The sequence below is a fragment of the Canis lupus genome, chromosome 5 (assembly GCF_048164855.1).
Source record: "Canis lupus baileyi chromosome 5, mCanLup2.hap1, whole genome shotgun sequence".
Taxonomy (NCBI): domain Eukaryota; kingdom Metazoa; phylum Chordata; class Mammalia; order Carnivora; family Canidae; genus Canis; species Canis lupus.
Genome location: NC_132842.1, coordinates 164,513 through 175,025, shown reverse-complemented (window position 1 = coordinate 175,025; position 10,513 = coordinate 164,513).

The following is a 10,513-nucleotide window of genomic DNA, read 5'->3' as shown; positions in this document are numbered from 1 at the left end:
TCCTGCTGAGCAGGGAGCCAAACATGGGGCTTGATCCCAGGACCCTAGGATCATAACCTGAACTGAAGGCAGATGTTTAACTGACTGAGCCGTCCAGGTGCCACTGGTATTGTCAGTCTTAACATCCAAACCAAATTTTGAATAGAGGCCCACCTTCTAACTAAGTATTGGCCCCAGTAGTGTGTGTGTACAACTTTTTATCTCATAACTCATATACAATTTTTCACCATTACTATTTTGGTCTAAGTGACTATCATTTTGTGTGACTTTATTACAATGCTTTCCTTTCTGATCTCCTTTGACCCTTTATGGTCCATTAAACAAAAGATAGCCATGTGATATTTTAACATAATTAAATGTCACTCCTCTATCCCAACCTCTATTTAAATACTATTTCACTTTAAAATGAGCCAGGTCCCCTTGAGAAAATGGTCTGTTTAGAACTAAAAACAAAAAAATTCAAAATGAGCCTAGATTTGTTTCTATACCAGAAAATAAGAAAGTGCTCAAAAAATTATAGCATTAGGATGAAAGGTTTAAGGAGCCAGCTTTTTTTTTTTAATCAATTTTTTTTAAATTTTTATTTATTTATGATAGTCAGAGAGAGAGAGAGAGAGAGAGAGGCAGAGACACAGGCAGAGGGAGAAGCAGGCTCCATGCACCGGGAGCCCGACGTGGGATTCGATCCCGGGTCTCCAGGATCGCGCCCTGGGCCAAAGGCAGGCGCCAAACCGCTGCGCCACCCAGGGATCCCAGGAGCCAGCTTTTAGAGAAACTTACTGGTCAAATCAGAGACAATTAGAATATCAAGATTAAGTAATTTGTGCCCAATTTAAACACAGTAAGAAACAGTAAAAAAAAAAAAGTATGAAATTATTCTTCAGCAACAAACAACTAGAAACTTGGGCAAAATACATAAAACAAGTGTTTTCAGATATTGAACATAAGGAAACACAGGACTGTGTGAAAAAAGGCACACCCTATGATCACCCCTAGATTTCTGCATGGAGGCACTTATGAACTATAACTCCTAAAGGTCAGCCTACCAGAAAATGGGCTTACACATAGGAGTAGACAGAGTTTGGAACATCTAGAATTTTCAATACTGGGTGGTGGAGGAAAGGGAGCTAGACAGAGAAGAAGATCAAGAGATATGCTTAAGTCTTGGAATCTAGCTTTTATATTTGTAGGTAAAATCCCAAAGGATAGATAGAAAACAAACTTCTAAGACAGCAATAACTAGGAGCTATAAACTGAAAAACTGCCAGAATCCACAGAGGGCCATATATATGTGAATTTCTACCAGCCAGAGTAGAGAGAGAGTGATTGGTGAATACACAGGGTATTCAGTAGGAACTCCAGAAAGGTACACTTTAGTATGGGGCAAAGTAACTCTAGAAGGAAATAGACTCTACTATAATCTTACGAACAAATCTGGCCAACCACCAGTTTAAGTAAATAATGTTTTATTGGGACCTAGCCGTATCCACTTGTTTACACATCATCTATGGTTACTTTCACACTAAAATGGCTGTTAAGTGGTTGCAATCAAGACCAATGAACTCTTGGGACTTCATCAAGATAAGAAGCTTTTGCACAGCAAAGGATACAGTCAACAAAACTAAAAGACAACCTACAGAATGGGAGAAGATATTTGCGAATGACTATCAGATAAAGGGCTAGTTTACAAGATCTATAAAGAACATACTCAACTCAACAGCAAAGAAACAAACAATCCAATCATGAAATGGGCAAAAGACATGAACAGAAATCTCACAGAGGAAGACCTAGACATGGCCAACATGCACATGAGAAAATGCTCTGCATCACTTGCCATCAGGAAAATACAAATCAAAACCACAATGAGATACCACCTCACACCAGTGAGAATGGGGAAAATTAACAAGACAGAAAACCACAAATGTTGGAGAGGATGCGGAGGAAAGGGAACCCTCTTGCACTGTTGGTGGGAATGTGAACTGGTGCAGCCACTCTGGAAAACTGTGTGGAGGTTCCTCAAAGAGTTAAAAATAGACCTGCCCTACGACCCAGCAATTGCAATGCTGGGGATTTACCCCAAAGATACAGATGCAATGAAACGCCGGGACACCTGCACCCCGATGTTTCTAGCGGCAATGTCCACAATAGTCAAACTGTGGAAGGAGCCTCGGTGTCCATCGAAAGATGAATGGATAAAGCAGATGTGGTTTATGTATACAATGGAATATTGCTCAGCCATTAGAAATGACCAATACCCACCATTTGCTTCAACGTGGATGGAACTGGAGGGTATTATGCTGAGTGAAATAAGTCAGTCGGAGAAGGACAAACATTATACTGTCTCATTCATTTGGGGGAATATAAATAATAGTGAAAGGGAATAGAAGGGAAGGGAGAAAAAATGGGTAGGAAATATCAGAAAGGAATATTAAAACTTTTTTAGATAAACCATTTACAAATATCTTCTCCCATTCAATAGATTGCACCTAATATAATAAGATACCAGGGAATAAGCTTAACCAAACAGTTGAAGGACCTGTCCCTCTCAAAACTATAAAACACTGGTGAAAGAAATTGAATACAACACAAATAAAGGGAAAAAAATTCTTTGCCCATGGATTGGAAGAACAAATTTTGTTGAAATATCTATACTATCCACAACAATCTACAGATTTAATACAGTCCCTATGAAAATGCCAAGAGCGTTTTTCATAGAAATAAAAAAAAATTATAAAATATATATGGAACCACAAAAGACTCCAAATGGTCAAAGCAATTTTTAAAACAAAAGCTGAAAGTATCACAATTCTGGACTTCAAGTTCTATTACAAAGCTGTAGGAGTCAAAACCGTATGGTACTGGCACAAAAATAGACGCAATGACCAATGACCAATAGAAAACGCAGAAATAAACCTACAACTATGTGATCAATTAATCTTCAATAAAAGAGGCAAGAGTATCCAGTTGGAAAAAGACAGTCTCTTCAACAAAGGAAACTGGGAAAATTGGTCAGCGACATGTAAACAAATGAAACTGGACCACTTTCTTATACCATACATAAAAATAAACTCAAAATGAATTAAAGACATAAATGTGAGACCTGAAACCATAAAAATCCTAGAAACGAGCACAGGCTTTCTTACGTCTCTGACATAAGCCAAAACATTTTTCTAGATATGTCTTCTGAGACAAGGGAGATAAAAGGAAAAATAAAGTATTGGGACTATACGAAAATAAAAAGGTTTTGCACAGCAAAGGAAACAATCAACAAAACAAAAGGCAACCTACTATTGACCTTTTGACCATACATCGGAAAAAAGATCATCTGCTTCCTGCAGTGCGGTTGACCTTGGGTAACTGTGAAACCACAGAGAACAAAACCAGAGACAAGAGGGGAATACTGTCATATTTACTCTCTGAATGTAAAGTGCACACTACTCAAGTGAATATTTAATGAAGTCAGCCAGAATGGAGACCTTTATAAAACTAAAATGACTTGCAGTTGAAAGCAAACCAGATTAGCTTTAAAACAGTAGCAAAAAAAGAAAACCTCTTTAACTTTTGGTTTTGCTGTGTTGGAGTGTAGAATTTGAAATAAATGCAAGATAGAACTCAAAAGACAAGAACAAGGGTATAGTATAAAAATTCCTTTACTATTTTTTTTCGTATATATAAGAACGCTAGCTCTTACTCTAAACAATTGCCATTCAAGTAAAATTAATGGCAGAAGACTATATAATACTGAAGAATATTCTTTCAAACTATAGTGTACCAATAAATAAGTTGGTCATAAAACTATAGATCTCGCTTGGTTGTATGTTTACAAATCTTTGAAGGTCTCTTTTAAGTTTTTCCTTTCTGAAGGCAGTGCATCCGTTCTTTCTGCATTATACTTATATGACTCTAAAGTTATCCTACTGTCCCTTGAAAATTACTAAGGAAAAGGAGGGGATGGGGTTGGTGGACAATGTTTTGCAAAATTATTTAATTCCTGTTGAAGATCTTTAAGTCAGGCAAGAGGGAAGGTTATAGGAATATCAGATTTTATTGATCTACCGATACCTGAAATGAAACTCAAGTAGTTTTGAGTCAAGATAATATAGGGGCATGGTTATTTTTATGAAGTTTGGTGGAGCATACTATTGGAAAGACTCAGCAATCCATGCAGAATGTAGATCAGAGCGATGAGAAAAAGGGTGCCTGGGTAGTTCAGTTGTTTAGGCATCTGCCTTCGGCTTGGGTCGTGATCCCAGGGTCCTGGGATCGAGCCCCACATTGAGCCTGCTTCTCCTTCCTCCTCTCTCTCTGCCTTTCTCTATCTCTCTCTGTCATGACTAAATAAAATATTTTTAAAAAGAGACGAGAAAAATCAGGGACATTGTTGGGTTGTGATATGTTGGCAAGGTAGCTGTACTCTGACTCATCACAAACCTACATGAGCATCTATACTATACCAAGAGATTCAGTAAATAATAAAATGTGATGATTTTCCTCAAGAAGCTGAGTCCTTTGGGTAAGAAATAGTTTGTATATAGTAGGGTTGTACTGTAATTAGAATAGAGGTCTAAACAAGGTGTTGTTACAACTCTAAGGATTGGAGAATGTGTTCTTTAGAAGGTAGACAATTTTTTTTTTTAAAAGAAGAAGGTAGATAATTTCTCAGCAGGAATTTCTTAAATTTTTTTGTTTTTGTTACAAGAATTACCTATTGAAAGTTTTGACAGGGATTACCAGTTGTAAACCTGTCTCTGAATAGATAAAGACTATTACCAATCTACATGGTTTAAGAACTTTATCTAGGGATGCCTGGGTAGCTCAGCAGTTTAGAGCCTGCCTTCGGCATAGGGCATGATCCTGGAGTCCTGGGATCGAGTCCCCATCGGGCTTCCTGCATGGAGCCTGCTTCTCCTTCTGCCTGTGTCCCTGCCTCTCTCTCTGTATGTCTCTCATGAATAAATAAATAAATGAAATCTTATCAAAAAAAGAACTTTATCCATATAACTCCTATAATCATGAAAACCAATCTAAGGAGTCACTATTACTAGCCTCATTTTATAGACTTTCTTAACAGTTTGTGTCCATTCAGGAGACAGAAACCACACTAGAAATGTGAACAAGGAAAATGTAATAAAAAGAATAACTATGTAATTTTAAAGAGTAGTTATGTACAACGAGAAACAAAAGAACAATAGGAAGAGAGGAATGACAGATGTGAGGGGCAACTTACTACTTCTAGTTCTGAGACAGACAGTCCAAGGGAGGCATCATTTTGGATGAGAGCACCCCCCCCCACATCCAAAAAATGAGTTTTAGACTTTATTGGAGAGGGTGTGTTACTGGGACCCATTGGAAGGTAGAAAAATTTGCCGGGATATTGTGACCTAGATTTGGTTAGTAGCTGGTAGGGAAAGGGAGAATTTATTCATCAGGATGCCTGTAAAACTCACTGAAGGAGGACTGTAACTGGGTTGCTTTAAATTGTTAGCAGTCACAGGGCCAAAGCAAACAAGCCAAAATAAAAAAAAACAAAAACAAAACAACAACAACAAAAAAAAACAAAGAAAAGAAAAGGAAAGGAAAGGAAAACCAATAAGTGCACTGGAACCAAAAGGAGAAGCTTCCTACACGCTGTGTTTTGTGGTATCTGACTTGTGCTGTCTGCTAACAAAGCCAAACACTGTAGGAGCTTTTCAGAAGAGAAGTGTGTATCTGTGTATGCATACCACTACTTCTTTATTCATTAACTTACTGATGGACACTTAGGTTGTTTCCATGTCTTGGCTTTTATAAATACTGCTGCTGTGACAATGCGGGTGCAGGTATCTTTTTGCATTAGTGTTTTTGTTTCCTTCAGTATATTCTCAGAGGTGGAATTGCTAGATCCTAACTAGATCTTTTTTTTTTTTTTTTTAGGATTCTCCATGCTGTTTTCCATTTTGGATGCATGAATTTACAATCCTATCAGCAAGGATTCCCTTTCCTCTACAGCTATGCCAATAATTGTTCTCTTTTGGTAGAACCCACTCTTTTTCTTTTTTTGCTTCATGTAGGCAACCCTTTTTCTTTTTTAAAAAATTAAATTGAATTAGCCAACATGTAGTACATACTTAGCTGCAGATGCAGGGTTCGATAATTTATCAATTGCATAGTAGCAATTCTAACAGGTGTGAAGGGATATTGTAGCTTTAATTTGCATTTCCCTAATGACTAGTGATGTTGAATGTCTTTTTTTTTAAGATTTTATTTTTTTATTCATAAGAGACACACAGAGGCAGAGACAGAAGCAGGCTCCCTGCAGGGAGCCTAATGTGAGACTGATTCCCAGGATCCTGGGATCATGCCCTGAGCCAAGGGCTGACCCTTAACCCCTGAGCCACCCAGGCATCCCTGTTGAATGTCTTTTCCCATGTGCTTGTTGACCCTTTATATATCTTCTTAGGAGAAATGTCTATGCATGTTCTTTGCCATTTCTTTTTTTTTTTTTTAATTATTTATTTACTCGTGAGAGAGACAGAGAGAGAGGCAGAGACACAGGCAAAGGGAGAAGCAGGCTCCACGCAGGGAGCCCGATGTGGGACTTGATCCCGGGTCTCCAGGATCACCCCCTGGACCGAAGGTGGCACTAAACCGCTGAGCCACCCGGGCTGCCCCTCTTTGCCATTTCTTAATGGACTTATTTGGTTTTTGCTATTGAATTTCATGAGTTATGTTTTGTATAGTGATCCCTTAGAAGATAAATGGTTTATAAATGCTTTTTTACCAGTTTGTAGGTAGTCTTTTCACTTTGTGGATAGTTTCTGTAGAGTGCAAAAGATTTTTAGTGTAGTCATACTACATTAGTTATTTTTGACTTTGTTGCTTTTGCATGAGATGTTGTAGCAAAAAAATGATCCCTAAGACCCATGTCAAGGAAATTTGGTCCTATGTTTTATTTTTGGAATTTCGTGTCTCACACTTAAGTCTTAATCCATTTTTGGTTAATATTTGTAAGTGGTGTAAGATATGGGTCCAATTTCATTCTTTTACATGTGAATATTTAGTTACCCCAGCATCATTTATTGAACAGATTGTCCTTTCTTCATACAGTATTCTTGTCTTCCCTGTCAAATATTTGTTGACTTTATGTGTTTGGGTCTATTTTTTGGGTTTCTATTCTTTCTATTGATCCCTTATCCATTTTTGTGCCAGTACCATAATGTTTTGGTAACTAGAACTTTATAGTATGGCTGGAAATCAGGAAGACTGATGCCTCCTGCTTTGTTCTTTTTTCTCGGGATTTCTTTGCCTATTTGAGATCTCTTTTGGTTCCATATAAATTTTAGGAGCGGTTTCCTTCGGGGAAAAAAAAGCCATTGGAATCTTGATAGGGATTTCATTGACTCTATGGATGGCTTTTGGTAGTATTGACATTTTAATAGTATTAATTTTTTTAATCCACAGTTTGTGTCTTCCTGGATTGCTTTTATCAATGCCTTCTAGTTTTCAGGGTACATATCTTTCACTTTCTCAGTTAAACTTATTCCTAAGTATGTTACTGTTTTTGATGCAATTGCAAAATGGGATAAGTTTCTTTTCAGAAAATCTGCTGTTGCTATGTAGAAATTCTTTTAAATTTTGTATGCTGATTTTGTGTCCTGTAACTTTATTGCATTTGTTGGTTGGTGTAACAGGCTTTTGGTTGAGTTTTTAGGATTTTCTTTATATAAAAACAAATCATCTTCAAACAGAGACCATACATTAAAAAAAAAAATTCTGATGGCATTTATTTAGTTAGCTAGTTACTGATTGCTCTAGCTAGGACTTTTATTTCTATATTGCATAGGAATGATGAGAGTGGGCACCTTATCTTGTTGCTGATCTTGGAAGAAAAGCTTTCAACCTTTCACCATTGAGTGTGATATCAGCTATGGGCTTGGCATATATGGCTTTTAGTATATTGAGGTATGTTATTTCCTTACCTAATTTGTTAACTGTTTTTTCATAAATGTTGGATTTTGTCAAATGCTTTTTCTGTGTCTATTGAGATGATCATAGGATTCTTTTCTTTCATTCTATTAATGTGATGTATCACATTGATCGATTTCCATATTTTGAACCATCCTTTCAACCCAGGGATAAATCCCACTTGAATATGGTCAATTATCCTTCTAATGATTCTTTTGATAGGCCGCTGAATTTTTTTTAAAGATTTTACTTGAGAGAGTAAGAGAGAAAGCACAAACCAAGTGAGGGGCAGAGGAGCCTGATGCAGGGCTCACTCTCAGAACCCTGAGATCATGACCTAAGCTGAAGGCAGATGCTTAACTGACTGAGCCACCCAGGCGCCCCATAGGCTACTGAATTTTTTGTTAGTACTTTGTTGAGAATTTTTGCATCTATAATCATTAGGATATTGGCCTGTAGTTTTCTTTTCTTTCTAGTAGCATTCTTTTCTGATTTTGTTATCAGGATAATGCTAGCCTCCTAAAATGAGTTTGAGAGTGTTCCTTCATTATTAATTTTATGGAGAATTTGATAAGTATTGGTTTTAAATCTTAATTTAAATGTTTGGTAAAATTCACAGTGAATCCATCTGGTCCTGGACTTTTCTTCTTTGGGACATTTTTTTTTTTTTACTCAACATATATTTATTGAGCACTTTTTATATGCCAGGAATGAGCACTGATCAAAATGACAAAAAGTCTTTGCCCTAGGTGAGTTTATATTTAAGAAGTGGAGGGACGCCTGGATGGCTCAGCAGTTGAGCATCTGCCTTTGGCTCAGGGTGTGATCCTGGAGTCCTGGGATTGAGTCCCACATTGGGCTTCCTGCATGGAGCCTGCTTCTCTCTCTTCCTGTTTTTCTGCCTCTCTGTGTGTGTGTCTCTCATGAATAAATAAATAAAATCTTTAAAAAAATTTAAGAAGTGGAATGTAGGCTATTAAAGAAGTAAAATGTTTATAGTATGGAGAAAAACTAATCAGGTAATGATAATAGGGAGATACTCATGTGGGGAGGGAGGTTGCAGCTTTAAAAAATTATTTATTTTAAAAATTCCACTATAGTTAACATACAGTGTTATATTAGTTTCAAGCATACAATAAAGCGATTCAGGAACTCTATACATTACTTAGTGCTCATCATAATGAATGTACTCTTAATCCCCTTCACTCATTGCTCATATCTTCCCACCTACCTCCCCTCTGTCAACCACCAGTTTGTTTTCTATATTTAAAAGTCTGTTTTAGGGATCCCTGGGTGGCGCAGCGGTTTAGCGTCTGCCTTTGGCCCAGGAGGCGATCCTGGAGACCGGGGATCGAGTCCCACGTCGGGTTCCCGGTGCATGGAGCCTGCTTCTCCCTCTGCTTGTGTCTCTGCCTCTCTCTCTCTCTCTCTCTCTGTGACTATTATAAATAAATTTTTAAAAAAAGTCTGTTTTAGGTATGTCTTTTTTGTTTTGTTTCTTAAATTCCACATGTGAGTGAAATCATATGGGATTTATCTTTCTCTGACTTATTTCATTTAGCATTATACCCTCTAAGATCATTCCATGTTGTTGCAAATGGCAAGATTTCTTTTTTTCTTTATGGCTGGGTAATATTCTAGTGTGTGTGTGTGTGTGTGTGTGTGTGTGTGTGTGTCCACCACCTCTTCTTTTTTTAAGATTTTATTTATGAGAGAGAGAGAGAGAGAGAGAGACGGGGGGGGGAGCAGAGACACACCGACACAGGCAGAGGGAGAAGCAGGCCCCATGTAGGGAGCCCGATGTGGTACTCAGTCCCGGGACCCCAGGATCATGCCCTGGGCCAAAGGTGGCGCTAAACCGCTGAGCCACCTGGGGATCCCCACAACCTCTTCTTATCCTTTCACCTATTGATGGATGCTTGAACTGCTTCAATAATTTGGCTATTAAAAATAATATTTCAGCAAACATAGGGATGCATGTATCTTTCAAATTAGTGTTTTCATATTCTTTGGGTAAATACCCAGCAGTGGAATTACTGGATCATATAGAACTTCTATATTTAATTTTGTGAGGAAATCCCAAGTTGTTTACCACAATGGATGCACTTGAGTTTGCATTCCCACCATTATTGCACAAAAGTTCCTTTTTCTTCATATACTTGCCAACATCTGTTTCCTGTGTTGTTAATTTTAGCCATTCTGACCCATGTGAGGTAATATCTCATTGCAGTTTTGATTTGCATTTCCCTGATGGTGAGTGATGTTGAGCATCTTTTCATGTGTCTGTGGGCCATCTGCATATCATCTTTGGAGAAATGTTTGTTCATGTCTTCTGCCCATTTTTAAATTGGATTGGTTTTTTTGGCATTCAGTGTAGAAGTTCTTTATATATTTTGGATATCCCTTATCAGATATGTCATTTGTAAATATCTTCTCTCATTCAGTAGGTTGTCTTTTCTTGGTGGTTTCCTTTGCTATGCACAAGTTTTTATTTTGATGTAGTTGCAATAATTTATTTTTGTTCTTATTTCTCTTGCTTTAGAGACATATCTAGAAAAATGTTTCTGTG